This window comes from Filicampus tigris, chromosome 15 (assembly GCF_054856515.1).
Source record: "Filicampus tigris isolate MCC_2025a chromosome 15, RoL_Ftig_1.0, whole genome shotgun sequence".
NCBI lineage: Eukaryota > Metazoa > Chordata > Actinopteri > Syngnathiformes > Syngnathidae > Filicampus > Filicampus tigris.
This window is the reverse complement of record NC_141231.1, coordinates 11001043-11020225: the sequence shown is the minus strand read 5'-3', so window position 1 is coordinate 11020225 and position 19183 is coordinate 11001043. Positions and strand designations below refer to the sequence as shown.

At 41.8% G+C, this 19183-nt stretch overlaps 1 long non-coding RNA gene across 1 annotated transcript in view; it reads left to right on the top strand.

Moving 5' to 3' along the window:
* The first annotated feature begins 459 nt into the window (after positions 1–459).
* Positions 460–19183, top strand: part of LOC147135464 (uncharacterized) — a 30943-nt gene continuing 12219 nt past the window's right edge. Inside the window, exons 1-2 of the long non-coding RNA XR_015089871.1 lie at positions 460–537; positions 10057–10194. This is a non-coding gene — a long non-coding RNA (uncharacterized LOC147135464). The remainder of the gene's footprint in view (positions 538–10056; positions 10195–19183) is intronic.

Genomic DNA, 19183 nt, shown 5'->3' with positions numbered 1-19183 from the left:
GGCGACAATAACACAAGCTCATCAGATTTAGCCCGAGTCATTTGGAATAAAAATGCTTAGAGTGACATGAAAATCGATCATTTGTGTCCTTGTCCTTGATGGACGAGGAATTCAATTGAAAATGAGCCCTGGATTTGTATACGTTTTAATTGAATCCGTTCCTGTTTGTTGTCATTTCATTTTAGTTATTTATCTTTGACCCATTAAGAAACAACATCTCCTCTTCCAGGGACTCCTGGCCAAAATGGCACACAAAGTGAAAAAAAAGAAAAAACATTTTTTATAAAGTATCATTGAACGTCTTAGATGGGTAGGATCCCAATGTTTGGCTTTGCATTTTGTTTATTATTCCTCCAACCACTATTCCTCCGTCTGCTGTTCATTTTGGATGTAATTCCACTGTCGGCCACTGACTGGCGGCACACTATTTTTTTACACTAAATTTGAAAGATGAAGAGTGAAAACAGGAAGTATTTAAAAGTCAGCCTTGTTTTCTCTCTTTAATGATGCTTCTCATTCCCACAGAAAGCAACAACTGTAAGTGAATTTTATGGTTAATGATGTTGTGAAATAATATGTTTGGTAGAGAATTTGTTTCCTGTAAATACAGAGGGATCAGTACATTGTAGAATATTTTTGTTCAATTGCTCTCTCTCTCTCAATATATTATGTGCGTAATTTATTTGGCAAATGCTCCAGTAGCTCTGCGAGTGTGGAAGGAGTGAATCTTTTTCACTCGAAAAATGTATTTTTACTTGCGCCTCCACCAGGGTTGCGAGGAGTGTCATTAAGAGTTTGGCTGGATGACTGGATGGCTGTCAGACTTGGTGCCAATTAGTGCCACTTTGTGGCCTGGAGAGCGGGGTACCCTCTGGATCTCGATCTTATTCCCGCTTGCGATGGTCCTGCACACGCACACAAAAGTTGACTTTTTCCGAGCAATGGAGGGATGAATCGAGTTTATTGATTCATTCAAGTTTTTTGCTCAGGATGATTTAAAAAAAACAACAACAACAAAAAAACCCAAACAGTTTGGGGAAAACATAGGCAAATTGTCAAATATAATTTTTATCTAATTAAAAAGAAATATAGGACAAGAGCAGGTGGGGAAAGAAGGTATGACAACCAAGATAATACTGTACTAATAAATGTGTTGGTCTTAGATTTCTTCTATTTGTGTGTATGTGTGTGCATGTGTAATTCTGTGTGTGCATGTGTAATTCTGTGTGAGCATGTGTAATTCTGTGTGGTGTTTTTTCTTATGTATTTATTCAGGCCAGCGCTTTATTTATGAGATAATAGCTCTGGTGTGGGGTGGAAGTCAGGAAATTGTAGAGATGACTTTGTGGGTGAAAGTGGACCGAGTTTTGTTAAAGGAGAGTGTGTTGTCATTGAGAGAAGCGGCCATCTTTTCTGTTCATATCTGGTCTATAAAGAGGTTTTTCCAGCGGGTAATGTTAAGTTGATTTCTTGTTTTCTAATTTAGGGGGATTGTTTTCTTGGTGATACTGTGAACAGTATAGTATTTGTGTGGTGATTAAGATGCATGATACATAAGTCTCCCAAAATGCAGCGCTGAGGGGATAAGGGGATTCAGTAGCCCACTATGTGTGATAAATGGACTGTGACTCGTACAATTCCCTGACTGGTGAGCAGTGCCGGAGAGCACATATATATGTGTCTGAAGTGGTCTTTGTGCAATAAATGCATTTATCTGATGTATTGAAACCCATTTTGTGTAATCTATGACCTGTATAGTGAATTTTGTGATTAACCTTGAACTGCATAAACTGTACATTTGGAGATTTTTCAGATTTGCATCCAGAAGTCGGCATAGGGACTGATAGATAGGTCTTGTTCCCACTTTGCAATTGGGTGAGAAACTGATCTGAGTTATTTAGAAATGTGTATATTTTTTAGAGTAATTTATTGGAACTAGAGATTTACAGGAAGTATTTTATGGTGGAGGTTTGACCTTCGTTATTGAATGTTATTGTTGAGTTTTGGGAAAATGGTGGATTTTAATTGTAAGTACTGAAGGTATTGATTGTTCTCAATGCCGAAATTCTGGAATAAATATTGGAAACTGATTACTTTTGGGTCATGAGTGAAATGGTTTATGTGCGTGATACCTTTTATCTTTCCATAATGCGGGGTGTAGTGGTTTTCTACTTATTGCCAAATCAGGATTGTTCCAGATTGGTGAGCGAAGAGATGGTGTGACTGTGAAGCCTTTAATATGGGAGTTTTTCCACCAAGCTGTCAGAGCCGAGGCTATAGTAATATTTTGAAAACAGATGTTATGTGTGATTGATTGACAATATTGATTATACATTTCTATATTTATAACAAAAATACAAGAAAAAAGCAATATACTGCATTAGTTGAAAAAATACACGCATTGAAGAAATGAAGAACAAATATTAAGTAATGCAAATAAAGTAATACATCTTGAATATAAAATAAATAATGCTAGGAAAAAATGCAAAAGCAGATTTGTAATTTTATTAATTTCATCCAATTTTAGAAAATACAACAAAAACATGGGAAACTCTTTGAGAAAAAAAATACAGAAATATAAAAAAAAAATCATAGGGGAAAAAAATAGAAACCAATGCAAAATACTCTATTAGCTCCAAAAATACAAAACATTTGAGAAGAAAAACATTCAATGAAAAATGCACATATATTAGAATAAATTTCATGAATAAAAATACAATTTATACCAAAAAAATACCATTTAGCACAAATAAATAAACAAACATCACCATCACATGGGCTGCCTTGATTGCTAATGGCTGAACCTTTTCCTCCCTAACTTGTAGATTCTTCCGTTAGCTGCTAATTAGCCCTTGACTGATCTGTTAGCAGCCCAGGGCTTGTCACTTGTGATGTAAAAGTAGCGTGTTTTATGCAGCGTGTTTGGGTTTACTGTATCCGTCAGCGTTAAAGGTTAGCGGTGATTAAGGCTGCGAGCCAGTCTGTCATGTAAATCGATGTGGTGAATACCCCGCTGGTCAATGAAGGACCACGCGGGGCTGCTTTTTCTTGTCAAAGGCAATCAAACTGATCCCCGCTCAATACTCCCTTCCCACGTGTTGCCTGCTGACATTTTCTTGTTTGGCACAAGGGATCATGCCCAATCCTTCCTCCGAGGAAATGGCTCATCCCGCCCAATGAAACACATTCAATTTTGATGTCTGGCGTTGAAGAAAATTTCATTAAAACAACAACGGAGTGATAATAAACAATGCAGGAGTTTGACATTGCATGACATAATCAGCTGGGGTGGTGAAGCTCCACAACCATTTTCAAGCAGAATACCACTGATAAACAGATGTTTTTTTATCTATGATAGATGCAGATAAACAAGATAGAGAAATACATTACCCGCAGTTTGATAACAAGACAGGTTAAAACAACCAATAAGTCCTAAACGTACAGTATATGAAAGTCATACAAGTAAACAGTAGCAAGACAATCTTGATTTTGATTCCATTTAAACACAAATGGCGACTGGAGCTAATCCGCACCATTTGCGAGTCCAGAGAGAGCATCTTCCCACCAGAATGGACCGCAGCCCCTTAAGTGATCACTAATGGAGGCTCTTCGGGGAGGAGGCCCGCGCGCCATTTCCATTTGTCATTTGGCGAGGGGGAAAAAATATGACTGCCACGAGGCTTTTTAGTTTCCCTTTTTCCTGCTCTCCAGGGAATCAGCGGCAGCCAAAGGAGGCGGCGAGGTTAATCCAGATTATGTTTGGATTCACCCCCCGCAGCCCTTCCACTAAATTCTGCGTTAATCCAAAACAACAAGTGTGGTGACCAGAACATATGTGATGGCATGAAGAAATTGAGCACGCCTCACGCTCTGGTGCCATTCAAAAGAAGAGCACAGGCCACAACATTAGGTACGCCTGCACAATCCAACCACATCCAATACAAAATAATAATGCTCCATGTTGATGCTATTCATTAAAAAATGGGCTGTATTTGACCATTTGAATAAATCCCTCCCTCTTTATGTATGGATTTTATTATTTTGTGTATGTGTGTCATTAATAGAAAATCAATCAATCAATCAATCAATCAGCACAATTTGTGTCTGATCTGACATTAGCAATGAACATAATATTGGTGAAATGCTGTTGTTAGGTCGATAACCAGAACGCCAAACATGCTTAGCTAGCTAAGCTAACTAGGCTAGCCACATGCTCTGTTTGTACACGCCTATTACTTTTATTTTTTTTCTTTATTCTGCATTTTATACAAAATAGACAACAACAATGTCTTAATGATAAAAAAAAAAAGAAGTAAAACTAACGCAAGTTATTAACCAGCCAATTGTCATTCATGAAGCATTGTCACACTTCTCGAAAAAGACAAAAGCAGCATAGCTGCGGTTAGGCCGCCAGCCGCCAATCTCCCGCTGTCACCCGAATACTAAAACATGAAGTGCGACGACCAAAAGTAAATATTGATGCGCTTTACGAGAAACATCTGCCGTTGCACCGCTCATGAAATATTCACCGCCGAGGAGGAGGAGGTGGAGAGATACACACGGCTGGTGTTTGTCACGGTCTGGGCGTGCTCGCCGACTTTGTGGATGCAGGGATGATGTCAGCGCAGCACGAAAAGCCAGGCTAGCGGGGTTTTGCTAAATCTTCTTAAGGATCACACATGATATGTTTTGTGTACGTGCACAGTGCAAACAACCGGCCATCTTTTCCCCCATCTTGCGAAAATGAACAGGAGTCGTTCTAGTGGTCTTTCAGTTTCAAACATAGTTTACCCTCCTGATCTGAACCTCGAACATGGCGGGTAAACAAATACTCACCATGTGATCGACCGACAACTGTATGTAAGCTTTCTCATAGATAAAAATGAATCTGCATGCAAACTTACATTCGTCACTGGCGCTTCTTTCTACACCAAAGCATTAACCTGCAGCTATCCATTTTACTAACCTAATTCGTTTCACTTGTTATTGCACTTTGTATAAAAAAAAAAAACACATCCAGACATTACCTCGGCACACCTAATCTCTGATGTCACACTAAACTGCTTTGGCACAGTAGTTGGGAATCACTGGTGTAAGGCCGGGTACACACATCAAGACAAGGACACCAGGCGCCCGACTATCTTATAAGATTGTCCTCGAAGATTATCCTTTGTTCTGAGGTGTTGTTAAGAGTGGATTTGGCCCGATGATGGGGTCAGACACGAGTCGCGGTCGACAATCTTAAATATTCAATATTTTCCATATTTAAGACCAAATTTCTTCATGTGTTGTAGGGAAAGCAACTGCTCTCAAGTCATTTGATTCCCTGGACTGTGACGTGAATGGAATGTAGCCAACCAAAGAAGCACAAGACACAAGGATAATCTTTTTAGATATAAGATGTTTGGACTTAAGGACGTTTGACGTCCTTGGTCAGGAACGGGCAAAATTGGGACAAAAACAGCCCGATTGTCTTGATGTGTGTACCTGTCCTTACGCGCAAAAGCCAGCTTAGCTTGCCAATGTTTAAAAGGCTCTAGACTGTCTACTTACTGCATTCCCCTACTTGTTCTGTCCCCCTACCCGCATCAGATCCTTCCAATCTGCCTCCCATCCATCCATCCATCCATCCAGAGAGCTCCCCACCCCACCCTCTCCCCCCAACCCCACACACCCCTTCCTCACAGTCACTGTGGGGGTGTTTCAAAGAGCGGGCCGCACCTCATATGAGGGATCAATGGAAGCTTTAGCCGGCTCCCTCAGCCCGCTGACACGACCCAGTTCAAAGGAGACAAAGGGAAGAGTGGCAACCCAACACACACACACGCGCATACTTGCGCTTCCATAAATCTTTTAATCACAAGACCGACAGAAACTATTTCCCCCCCCCCCTCCTCCTTCTCCCATGATACTTCTTCCGTTGTATTGGCCACCCCCCCCCCCGCCCCATCACCACGCGATGCTCAGTGGTGCACCCCCACTTCCAAGCCTCATCCTCTTCGCCTCATCCCTCGCCATTTGACAGCCTCTCCCCCTCTTCCCTTCCTCACCCCGACTCCACTCGCTACAGTAGAGTCCTAATGAGTACACTGGCAGCCTGTGTAAATTATTCAATAACTGGGTGAGGAATCTCAGCTTCACCACCTCCTCCACCCGTGTCTTCTCTCAAAATAGACTTCCTCCCGTTGGGAGCGAATCATTCACAGGGACTGGAAATAGACGCTTCTATTGTTCTGTCGTGACTAGAGCACCACGTAATGCCACGCAACGTAAATACGCTGATAAAGGGCACACATGTGGTGCACATGCCAGGCCAGTAGTTGGCGACATAGCCTCACGATTGGCCATCAGACTACAGTAATTATTCGCATGATTTGATAGTGGAATATTTTGTGTTCAAACACTTTTGTGTGTTCTCTTACCTTGCTCACAGTTTCAGCTGTCAACACTCGGGCCCTAATCGGAGCTGTCACCGCTTCCCGGTGTGACACACAAAGTGCTCTAACATTGTTACATGTGATTTTGTAAAACAGATTTTTGGGGGATTTGAGTTGTTTTTTTTTTCCCTCCAATGCAATTGAATGGGCTCCATTTATTTGCAGATTTTCGTTATTTTCAGGCTGGCCCAGTCCCTATCCCTCACACAGTGAATTAAATGCATTAAAGTACATTGAGTTGCAAGCTGGTATCTAACACAGAGGCCGCTGTTGAGTCAGTCTCATCTAGATTGCTGTCTAAAAAAAAAGTACACACCAATTCAGCTATATGACACACACCCACAAAAACACACACACCTCAGCAAGCACTCCACAGTGCGAGGCCTCAGGGGACCATCAAAAGATGATGAAATGGCTTCCAATAAAGCATCACATCCTCTTATATCGCGGCCATTTTCCCACCGCCGCCGCCCAAAATGTGACACGGAACAAACGAATGAGATCTGCTGTGATGGCCTGGCTTTGTAATCCGCCCAGAAACGTCATATCGCTCCACGAGCTGTTGGCCAAGGACAGAATATTCTCCCGCCGAGTGTGCTTGGACCGTGATAAAACGTCTTTTTTTTTTTTTTTTCTTTTTTCCTTCTGTAGCTAGCAGTGTGAGGGTGAATAAATAAAGGCATCTATAATTCATGACCGGTGAATGTGAGCGGATTGATTGGTGATTGTGGCAGCAGAAAGGAGAGGATACCGGCCAGCTAGATGATAAAGAAGATGGATGAAGCAGAACATTTGTTTTGGGTGTGTTTTACTTCATTTTACAGAGTCCAAAAGATGATACCCGGGGGGCCAAATGTTGATATCATGACGTATTGCATCGTTATCTTTTATGATACATTATTGATACAACTGGATCAAATATTGATTTTTGTTGCTGTATGGCACACGTGTCAAACTCAAAGCCCGGGAGCCCGATCAGGCCCCCTACATTATTTCTAGTGGCCAGCAAAATCAAATGCAGTGTGTCTTGGATTTCGGTTACCTTGTAGCATAATTGCATTAAGTCTTTTTTTTTTTTTACATTTTCATAAAACAAGGAAAAACACAACAAATCCAACAAACAAGAATCCAGTTGCCTCGATTACACCTTTGCGGATTACCATGACCTGGTTGATTGCGAATCTGTACAGAAATTGAAAAAAAAACATTGCTACTTTGTACTACATTGGTATTTTTTATTGATATTGTGAACATAAGTTAAAAATGACTTGGGCAATTACTGTATGTTACGATGTTTATGATATTTTTGGGGGACACAAAACCTGTATGATAGTTTGATATTTTTAACTTTTTATAGCTATTAACGTGATTAAATGTATCGTTACTGACAAATGAAGTGTACAAACAGGAGCGGAAGCTCAGCCACCATGACATTTCCAAACAACTGTGTGGAACTTTTCATGATGTGCCCACTAAATGACATAATTTGTGCTACATGACTTGACTTGAAGTGGACTAATTCACTTGCTCCATGCAAGTGAAACAAATTCAAACAAGTTTTGTTTTTATAATTTTTTTGGGGCAATGTTGACAGTGACGCTTTGGCTAATTAGCATGTTGTACTATCGGCTTACCCCATGGATTATAGCCTAACAGATTGTAAATCAAAACAACAGCCACCAAAAGATCCACTCGATGGTAAATTGAATAATTAGTAAATGCGCATACATTTACGAATTATTCATGTGTACTTGCCTTGAGGCTACATCTACCATGACCAAAGTTAAGCATTTAATTTATATCTTTCTCCTGAATTAATTAGCCAGCCCTCAATGATTGTTAATTATTTCTGAATTTCCGCTTTGTCCATTTTTTAATCAACTTATCTGTTGAAATGTAAATTACAGCTGACATTGGGTCTCCCTTCCAGGCAGTTCACCTCACTTGACGTCTCCCTTTTTGACTGACACTTCACACATTCAAATTACAGTGGTAGAAGAAGGCTAGCAAATATGTATATAATCCTCCAGAGACTAGACTAGCCAATCAAATATTAAAACTGATTGGCGCACACCTGCCACCATTTTAAAGTGCCTCTGATTGACCCCAAATAAAGTTAAGATATTGCTTTAGGCTTTTCCTGAAATTTGTGTTAAATCTTCCAGCGCAAGTCATGCGTCGCAGAGAGCTCCCTCAGCGTCGGAGGGATGTCATTGTTCAAAGGTATCTGCCAAGAGAAGGGTTTGACAGAATTTCCTAGGCGTTCATTTTTACTTACCCTCTCTACAAGACTCCTCTGTTTTGTTTTATTTCAATTGAGTTGTACCAGTTATCCATCCATCCATTATCTGTACCGCTTCTCCTCACAAGGGTCGCGGGGCGTGCTGGAGCCTATCCCAGCTGTCTTTGGGCAGTAGGCGGGGGACACCCTGAACTGGTTGCCAGCCAATCGCAGGGCACACAGAGACAAACATCCGCACTCACAATCACACCTAGGGCCAATTTAGAGTATCCAATCAACTTACCATGCATGTTTTTGGAATGTGGGAGGAAACCGGAGTGCCCGGAGAAAACCCACACAGGCACGGGGAGAACATGCAAACTCCACACAGGGAGGCCGGAGCCGGGATCGAACCCACGACCTCTGAACTGTGAGGCGGACGTGCTAACCAGTCGATCACCGTGCCGCCCTGTACTAGTTATAGGTCACAAAAATGGTGGAGGAAGTTTCTTGGTCGTACTCTTTCATGTTACAAAACCGTGACATTTCAACAGGGGTGTGTAGATTTTTTTTTTTATAGTCAAGATATCTCGCCCCCCCAAAATAAAAAAAACTATAGCAAAATTTCAGATTCATATCTTCTTGAAGTCTAAGGCTAATACACGGATAAAGAGTCTTTATTGTTCATTTTGCTGAGCCTCACTCTCTTCCCTGTGGAAAAAAAGAAAATGCCAGGACATTTAGCACTTTTTCTGCCTGTGATTGATACGACTGTAAAATCCGACGCATCCATCTCAAGCGGCAGCCTGGCAGTCAGCATCGGCGTCCATGTTCTCTGTCTTCCTCTGTGCAAAGAAAGCAAGCGACATCCCATCTGCGCAAAGAAAACACGACCTTGTCTCGCCCATCGCTCTCTTGTTTGTCAGATGCACTTTGTCTAAATATCATTAGGGCCTCGCAGGTCCCGGACGTGGAAATCTATACGCCGCCGTCAGGAGTGCGCCTCCGCAGAGAGCCAAATGCTAGCGAGGCGCCATTTATCTCATTGGCAGACGTTTTCCGTTGCTCGCGGCCCTAAACAAAAGGAGATTGAGCCTCCGACTAATTTGTAACAGAATGAGTAGCATTACGACGGAAGCGTATGGCTGCCACGCCGGGAAAAAAACGAGTTCAATAACATGTTATATCGTGGTAAATTTATGTTTCAAAGTGATAAGTTTGACGTTTTAACGAGAAAATTGTCACATTTAAGTGTGATCAGTTGAACGTTAAACGTGATATGTTGTTGTTGGTTTTTGTTTGTGTTCTAGGTTTCATTTGAACATGTAATAAGTTTGTTTTAACGGTAAGTTTTAAATTTTAGTGTACGTCTTCTTCAACACCATGTATCCTGTACAGGGTCACGGGGAGCCTATCCCAGCTGACTTCAGGCGAAAGGCAGACTACATCCAGAACTGGTCGCCAACCAGTCGCAGGGCACACACAGACGCCGTCACTGAGCGGGAACCGATCCCACGCTGCCCACACACCAATCAGGCGAGTGTACCACTACACTATCAGCGACCCTACCCTTTAATGTGATGATTGTAATGTTTTAATGTGATAAGTTTCCGGTTTAACGTGATAAGTTTGATGTATTAACGTGGTAAGTTAGACATTAAAACATAATAAGTTTCATGTTAAAACGGGCTAAGTTTGACGTTTAATGTGATAGGTTTCCTGTTAAAACATAGTTTGATGTCCAACATGGTAAGTTTGGCATTTTAATGTGATAAGTTTGACTTTAAAATATGAGTTGGACGTTAAAACTTGTCTCGCGTTTTAGCATAAGTCTCACAGTGTGTTAAGTTTCACGTTTATAAATGATGAGTTTGACGTTTGAACGTGATAAGTTGCACATTTTAATGTGGCGGGGTTGACGTTTTAACATAAGTTTCACATTTTAACATGAGAAGTTTCATGTTAAATTCTGATAAGTTTAACGTTAAAATTTTAAGTATCACTCTAAAACGTTAGAAGGTTCATGTTTGAATGTGGTAAATTAGACAATCTTAAAATGTGTCTAGTTTAACCTTATAGCTTGATAGGTTACACTTGATACGTTTTGTGCTAAAACGTGATAAGTATCATGCTAAAACAGGATAAGCTTCTCATTTTCACATGGCAAGTCATGTTTGAACGTGTTAAGTTTCACGTTTCATTATGAAACGTTTCACGTTTTTTGTGGTAAGTTTCATGTTTAATGTGAGAACTTTCATGTTTTAACCTGGTAAGTTTGGTGTTTTAAGTTCCACGTGTTATGTTATTCTGTGGAACTCATCAATCCTCGGATCCCACTTCTGACATTGGTTACGAGAGTTGTCTTCTAGACCTTTTGTTTTATTTAGTTTATAAGATTTAATACAGAAAGTTCAGGCTGTTTATTGACCCAACTAATGCCTAAAAACAATCTGAACCTGTATTTGTTATAGGAGCCAGCCACTACACTTTCAATCTGCAGCACATTTCCAAGTACAATGACGTGAGGCATCTAATAATAAGAGCGCCAATTTGGATTAGGTGACGCTCTTCGCATTTGCATAGGCGAACGGCGGCTGCTGTCTATTAACGCGGGGATGAAATGTGAAATCCTGATAAGTGAGGATAAAGCCAGGCGGGAAAGATATGCCGAAAATATCTCGGAAAGGCAGCGGGAGGTCAAAACCAAAGCCAGAGTCGACAGAGTTGTCATGCGCGGGGTCGTCTCGGAGAAGGCTTTTTACTGCGCCGCCTGCTCTTTCCATCCAATTGGACGCCATTTCCAAACCTGATTTAATTAAAAGCGCTGGCTTTTTTATAGCCTTGGAATGCGCGCTCATTGCTTTAAAGGCGGGCCTGGATGAAGTCGTAAAAAAGACGCGGGCCTAATTTCTCGTTGTGGTCGCCAAGGGGGGTTCGGGTGAATGTTTCCAGCAATCCCGCTTCTTCATTTTAAAGATCACATTCTAAAAAGCACGCGACATAATGTAGCGGCCTAATTGCAATTTCCCAACCGTCAACATACCTGGCAAACCATGCGAGGAATCCGCCACCTGCCACTCCTCTGCTGTAATTCAATTGAGCCACTACAATGCTCACGGGAAGTGGGGCACAAATGGAGAGGCGGCCAAATGTTGGTGCGTGGCCTCGGCTCATTTGCTGCGCATTGGTCTGCTGCTTTCGGATGCTCAATCCTTGGATGACATGTCTCACACCACTTTTTGCAGCAATATCTTGTCTATTACACTGGGAAATACTAAGAGCTCTTATTTTGTGGGGGTGGTCAATCCATGGACCCCACTTATCACACCAATTGTTGGAGGAATATTTTCTAGATAACTGTGATAAACGCTGTGAAACAACAAAAGTCTTTTTGGCATTCCGTTGGGCTACTGAGTTATTGGGTCCCACTTCTAACATCAGTTGCTATGGTAATAGTTTCTACATCACAACGATAAACTCTGGGAAACAAAAAAAAAAGTTGACTTTTTAGCATTATGTGGCGCCGGTCAGTCATTTGACCCCACTTCTGACACCAGTTGTTGAGGCACTAGTTTCTACAGCACCAACATATTTGTCATTTTATGGGGCTGTTCAATACTTGAACCTACTTCTGACATCGCTTGTTGTAGTAATATTTCCCACATCAAAGTGATAAACAATGGCTAACACCAAATGTTGTCTTTTTTGGCATTCTGTAGGGCTGCCCAGCCATTGGATCCCACTTCTGCCATCAGTTGCTATGGTCATATTTTCTACAGCACCAAAATAAACACTTTTAAACGTTTTGTGGGGCTTGTCAAATCTTGGAGCCCACTTCTGACACCAATTGTTGACTAAATATTTGCCACATCACTGCTATAAATACTGGGTAACACCAGAAGTTGTCTTTTGGCATTCGGTAGGGCTGCTCAGTGATTGGATCCCACTTCTTACATCAGTCGCTTTGGCAATATTTTCTACGTCATCATGAAAAAACGACAAACACCGAAAGTTCTTAATATTTTTAAATTTGTAATAGGCCTACTGTTCTATCTCTTGATCCCACGTCTGACATTGATTACTGTGTGAGTTTCTTCCCATATGACTAAATCACACTCAATGGGGGAATAAACAAAAGCTTTCCTTTTGATCGTTTTGTGGGGCCGGTCAGTCCATGGATGCCACTTCTGACACCAATTGTTGTGGCAATGTTTTCTCCATACATCACCATGATGAACACTAACTAGGAAACACTAAAAGTGGTGATTTTTTTTTTTTTATGTGGGGGCTGGTCAATCCCTTGTACCCCACTTCTGACACCAACTGTTGTGGCGATATTTTCTACAGCACTAATAAACCCAGAGAGTATCCTTTTTGTTGTTTTGCCGGGCCGTTCAATTCTGACCCCCACTTCTGAGACCAAAATTCCGTCTGCGTTGTTATAGCTCTTCCTTCCCTGAGCGGACATCACCACCTCTGCTGTTTGCAGCCAATCAATTGTTTCGAGACGCAATTCATCAGCCACCAATTCTTGGACTTGCCACCCTTCCAGTGTATTATTGTCCAATACACAAACAGGAAACATATTGATTTTGGATGAGGCTCGAGTTTAGCTGAGGTCACATTGCACAGATGGGATTTAGTTGACCTGAGAGGACCTCTACTTCTGCCAGTGTGCATGTAAATAGAGAACATCCAGGCAGAAAGCCCAATTGTGGGGATGAAGTTGATTTTTTTTTTTTTTTTTTTATTATTATTGGAGGCTGGCAGGAGGCAGTGGGCAGGTCAAGACTCGACTCCCGATTGAAATGAGCCGCGCTAAACTGCCAATAGTCCCGTGTCAAGCCAAGAGGGAGTCAGAGAGAGCCGCAGCTCGCGTCTCTTAAAAATGCTGCAGGTGAGGTGGCCCGCTTCATAAAACTGCTTCAAATGATGAACAGTAAAGTGGAGCAACAAAATGTTCAAGTCAGCACAGGGACTTATTTGTGCTGCCAGGAGGCACGAAAGCACATGCGCATGTTTCAAACAGATTAAAGTCACTGCACTTCGACTTCTTTGCGTCCACTGAATGAATATTTAGCAATCAATCCACACGCAAACGTTTTAAAACCCACATTTTACTTTACCGCCTTTTACCAATCTCTCACTAGTTCTCAGTGTAAAAGGCAATGGATGCTTTCTTCAATTTTGCACTCCAGTTGGTTTGCTGTAAAACTGAAATATAAAGCAAAAGAGGATTAAACATTGCAGATTTAAAACCTAAATATTCAAACAAACCATCTTTCATTTTAACAAATGTTTCCTAGTTTAATGCTAACATATAATGTGAAACGCTGTAGACAGGCTAATGAAAATTAGAATAGATCTTTAAGTAATTATAAACCTTCAAATAACTGCTACTTTAACACAAAGCAACACATACAAATAAAGCATACATCATAACTGGGGTTGAATCCCCACAAAATCACTACTTTTCTGGAACTCTAGCTTGAGTTACCAAAAAAAACCACATTGTTGACTTTGGTATTATAGCTTACCTTAATATTATATCCCACTGAGCAACATCAACACAACGCCACCCCGGAATCATGTTCAATCACTAATCTGATTCCCTTACAATTTATCACCCAGCCATTAAAATGTTATGGCGAAACAATAAATGTCTGCTAGCTAAATGCTATCATACAGTAAAAGGAAGACATGCCAACCAAAATTAGCACTAATGTTTCAGTAAATTATAAACTTTCAAACGACACACATGAAGCAGGCCAGTTGTATACCTACATTCTGTTGTAACTATTAACAAAGACACAGGAAATAACTGCACATCTGCATTTAAATCTGACGCTAACTTCAGAATGCTAATCAATGGCAATGTGTGAGCCTTGTAACCATGGCAACAGCTCACGGTGAAAAAGAGGTGGCCAGTTTTTTTTTTTGTCTATGGCTGTTTTGGGTGGGCGTCAAATTGAAGGTGCGTAATGATTTTCGGAAGGCTAAAGAAACCTTTCCCTCATTTTTTCCCAACTACAGCCAACAGTGACACACCCACAAGTCATGACCAATGGCAAATGACGCTATGTTAGCCGGGCTTGCCAACCAATATGCCCTCTGGCAATGCATTGTGGGTAATCAGAAGAGCTCGGCGCGCAGTACTTAGCTCCTCTTCTTTCTTACAAGTACGCTACATCTCTTACAGAAGAGCTCAGTGATGCCTGCATTGATGTTGTACATCACTTAAAAATCTGCGCTATAAACAATGAACCACCTCATGTACAGTTATGAGAAATTGCAAAATATGGCTATAATATCACAAGGGTAGTGACAGGCTTTGATCTGCACTCTTGCAGGTTGCCATCCGTGCAAAAGAGTGTCAAGACCCCCCACCTTCATCTCCTATTTCGCCACTTCCGGGCTCTGCCGCCTTCATCAGGGATGCAAATTGGAAGTGACAGGTTAATCGTGAATTCCTTCAAATCTAACGGCGCCGTTTGCGATGGAATGCCACCTCATGCGTGACTGCTCAGCAAGGCCCGATGCTTTTGAATGTGCACTTGAAATGAGATGCCCCCCCCCTACCCCCTCGCAACCTCTCCCCAACAAGCAGAACGGGTTCAAGCTCCCAGTCCACAGAAGCCCGCAACCAATCAGCGTGAGGCCATCCGTTAATCCCGCCGCAATGTAACATTCCAGCCCTAAATCCCTCTGATCCCTCCGCATACATGAGTGTAAATACACGAATTGGGACATGTCGTGATTGAACAATGGATAAAATGCCCGGGTAGAAGCCACCCTCCAGCACCCTCTGCATCCCGACCCTCAGGTGCACTGAGACGGAGAGCGGCGTGCAGCTCTGACAGTGACATCCATCACGCGCAATGAATAATCAATGAACACCATCTGGCGCGCTCATCCCGTACTGCCTCACCTTCCTCTCCTTGCCTATTTTTTATTTTTTTTTCCCCGGCACATGTTCCCACAGCTTGTCGCGGCAGTGACGGGTGGCGGGATCCCTCGTTCCCTAATTGCGCTGCATAATTCTCCGGAAGCTAATGAGGTGACCTGCAGGCCTTTAAAAGGACACCCTTTGTGATTTCTACAAGACTAATAGGCTGGATTGACAAGGCATGTATAAGTGCCCCATTTAGTGACCATATCCCGTTTTTCACGTGATGCCGCTGCCTATTCTTGCTGCTTTATAATCACCTTCACATCTGCATTTTAAAGCATGCTATAATATTGCCTTCTGGTTATATATTAGTATTCCAATGCTGATCGTTTCATTCATAACTACTTGCATCTACAGTAAGTACAATATAATAGGGCCTGACGAATATAGGTTTTTATATATATATATATATATATATATATTTTTTTTTTTACGGCGATATTTCTTCAGAATGAAATTCTGATAACTGATTTATTGTCCAATTAATTAAAAAAAAAAAGAAATATATATATATATATATGTGTATATATATATATATATATATATATATATATATATATATATATATATATATATTAAATTGACAGCATGTAGAATGTTTTGATTTGTCACTCTTCATTCATTTTGAACACCCACTATTAATTTCAATAATATGCAAAAAATATGTTCACATCAACATACCGGTATATTTTTTATGTCATCATAGGTGAAATAATCTCTTGTAATCCCATGTAAATTACATTACATGGAACTAAGTAATGACTAACTATTTGATTATACTTAAGGTTCTCATTTATTTAACAAACAGCTTTCCCCCTGATGTCATTGCTAGCCTTGACACATTTCAAGGCTGCTGGGAGGTTGGAATTATCTCAGTGGGAAGCTCTCATGCGTTGCATTCTAACGTAAACACAATTAAATGGCTGATGAATCGGTTCCCTGCAAATGGCCTGTGATTTCAGTGCCATTTTAGTGTGACATACGCTTGCCATAGCATTCTCCAGGTTCTCTGGAAGGCAACTCTGCTCATGCCCAGTTGTTAGCAAATGAGAGAAGCCCTGAAGCGGCTATGAGTGTGCCTGCGACTGCACGGCAAATGATTGACGCCTTGTTGGTCTCGCCTTCTGTCTCTGACAGGTTTGTTATTCCTCGGGCGAGGTGGTTTCTTAAATACAAATGAAAAGCAAAACTGCATACTCCCTTTTAAATTGAATTAGTGGTTAGGAATTACTGAGATAAACCAACACGTAGCGGGCACCATTTGCTACTCAAGAATTCAAATCCTGAAGGACGTGTAGCTCAGTTTACAAAACAAACAGGCCTTAAGGTGGCCCCAATGTCTGAGGAAATGTACACAGTGACACATCGGCGTCCATTTTGTAGCACTACGCGGCATCTGCGCGAGACTATTGTTGCCTTGGTAGCTTTCTATTACTGATAAGTGCTTTAGTCCTTGGGGAAATTGAGCTCCCTTTCGCCAAGCCGGAGCAAGGTCAAAGCTTTCGGCGTGTTATTTTACCCGCCATTGCAGCAGTGCACCTGCTTGTGCCGGCTAATTAGCCCACAGAACCTGTATTTGTGCGCCTCAAGTCGGCGCAACGACGTGATGAAATGAAACGCAACCATCAGGTTGGGAAAGGAGTGAAAAGGGGAGAAGGGGAAGTGCGACCAGCTTGAGGCGCCAATCACAGCTGAAAAGAAGAAATAAAATGCTAATGTATGCAGCGACAGACTGACAGCTCATTCAGTCACATGCGTCGGGAGATTGTCCCACTGACATGTCTCCCCAGTCATCTGCAGCGCATTCCGCGGGAGCAAAGCGGCTCGTGTTGGCCAAACGCTGCCGGTGAAAATAGAAGCAATCATTTATTCATCGATTGAAACATCACAGGACTAAGAGGCAGTGGGGGGAAGGGTGACGATGGGATGGGGTTGTTTAGCAGAGGGTGGGGCAAGAGATTGACAGGCAGAAGGACGGACGGCAAAGACGCTGGCGGAGCGAGCGAAATAGAGTGCGAAGCAGGCGAGAAAAGGAGGCGCGCCGACAAAAAGGACAGTTTTGCAGGAACAAAGCACATCAAAGTGGACAGAGGAGATTTGATAGCAGGATGAGAAGCACATGCGGGTGGGGGTTGTTCCAATAGTGTTCACAATCAAACCCTTTGGAACATCAAAGGTAAACGAAGGCTTTGAGAAAATGTGGACAGCAAAGTTTCAACCAAGCTAGTGACGTCTCCTAGCGCGCGTTTGCGATAGCATGCTATGACAACGGAGCATTTTGCATACATGCATTTCAGAACAGGAATGTAAATTGTATTAATGCAAGGCTCGTAATATTTTTTTCTTTGTGGAGCAGTTTTGCGAATCAATGGCTTCATTTGAGGAGCAGCTTTCTAATTTTGTGGGGCAATTTCACAGACATATTTCAATGGACTGACATAGACAAATTTGCACAAAAGGTTTTCACACTTTTCTTCAACGAGGCTCATCTTGTGTTCTGTAGCATAGCGTGTTGTAAGATCTTAGTTAGGCTGCCCCCCTCCCAAAAAAACACTTATCTGTTTTCTGTTTTACTGTTTCTATTCCACTTGCACTTTTACTATATTTAAGGATTAATCTACCATGGTGTCCCTCCCCAAGACAAAACCCAGTAATCTGTTTAAATGACTACTGCCCCATTGCACATCAGTTGTGATGAAGTGCTTTGAGAAAGTAGTGACACATATAAAGAAAACAATCCCAGACGCCTAAAGATTATTTATCATCAGAACCGCTCCATTGATGATACAAACTGATTCAAAGGATCAGCATCGCCATCAGGCTTCTCAGATCTTGCTGATGAGCTTGATCATCTGAATCTGGTGTGTTGGAGGATGGGGACCTCTAAAACAGACTGGATAGGAGCTCTTGAGGACCGGACTGGCCTACAGGAATGAGGCGGCCCAGCTGGTGTCATGGTGCTATTTTATTTTTTTATTTCCTTATTTGTTTTTGAGCAAGCCAACAAAAGAAGTTCATAAACAAAACAAAAAACAAGCGGTCACCAAGACAAAAGGTCACCATTTGCAACCGTTCTACACATGCTGCTCAAAAAAGGAGTGGGAAGAAGAAAACTTATTTAAAAAAAAAAATCTCACTTTGAAAGCTGTGAAGACACAAAAGATGATTATTGACCCAAGGTGGAGTAAAGAGCAACTTGCACCGGCTTCATCAGTGGGTGGAGAGGGTCAAAACCCTCAAGCTCCTCGATGTCCTCATCAGTGATGACCTCACATGGACCCACAACATAAAGAATATCATCAGGGAGGCTCAGCAGAGACTGTACTTCTTGAGGAAACTGAGAAAATGTGGAACCCCCCCAAACTGCTCAGCATCCTCTATAGATGCACAGTGGAGAGCACCCTGACCAACTCCATCACACTCTCTTGTGAATTGTACTGTACAGGACAGGAAGGCTCTCCAGCATCACATCGGTGGCGTAGCCTTCATGCCACAATGCCACGGGAGAAAGAGCGACATCAAATATAGTATATCACAGACAGCTGCCATCCACAACACCCATTTTTTTCAAACTTC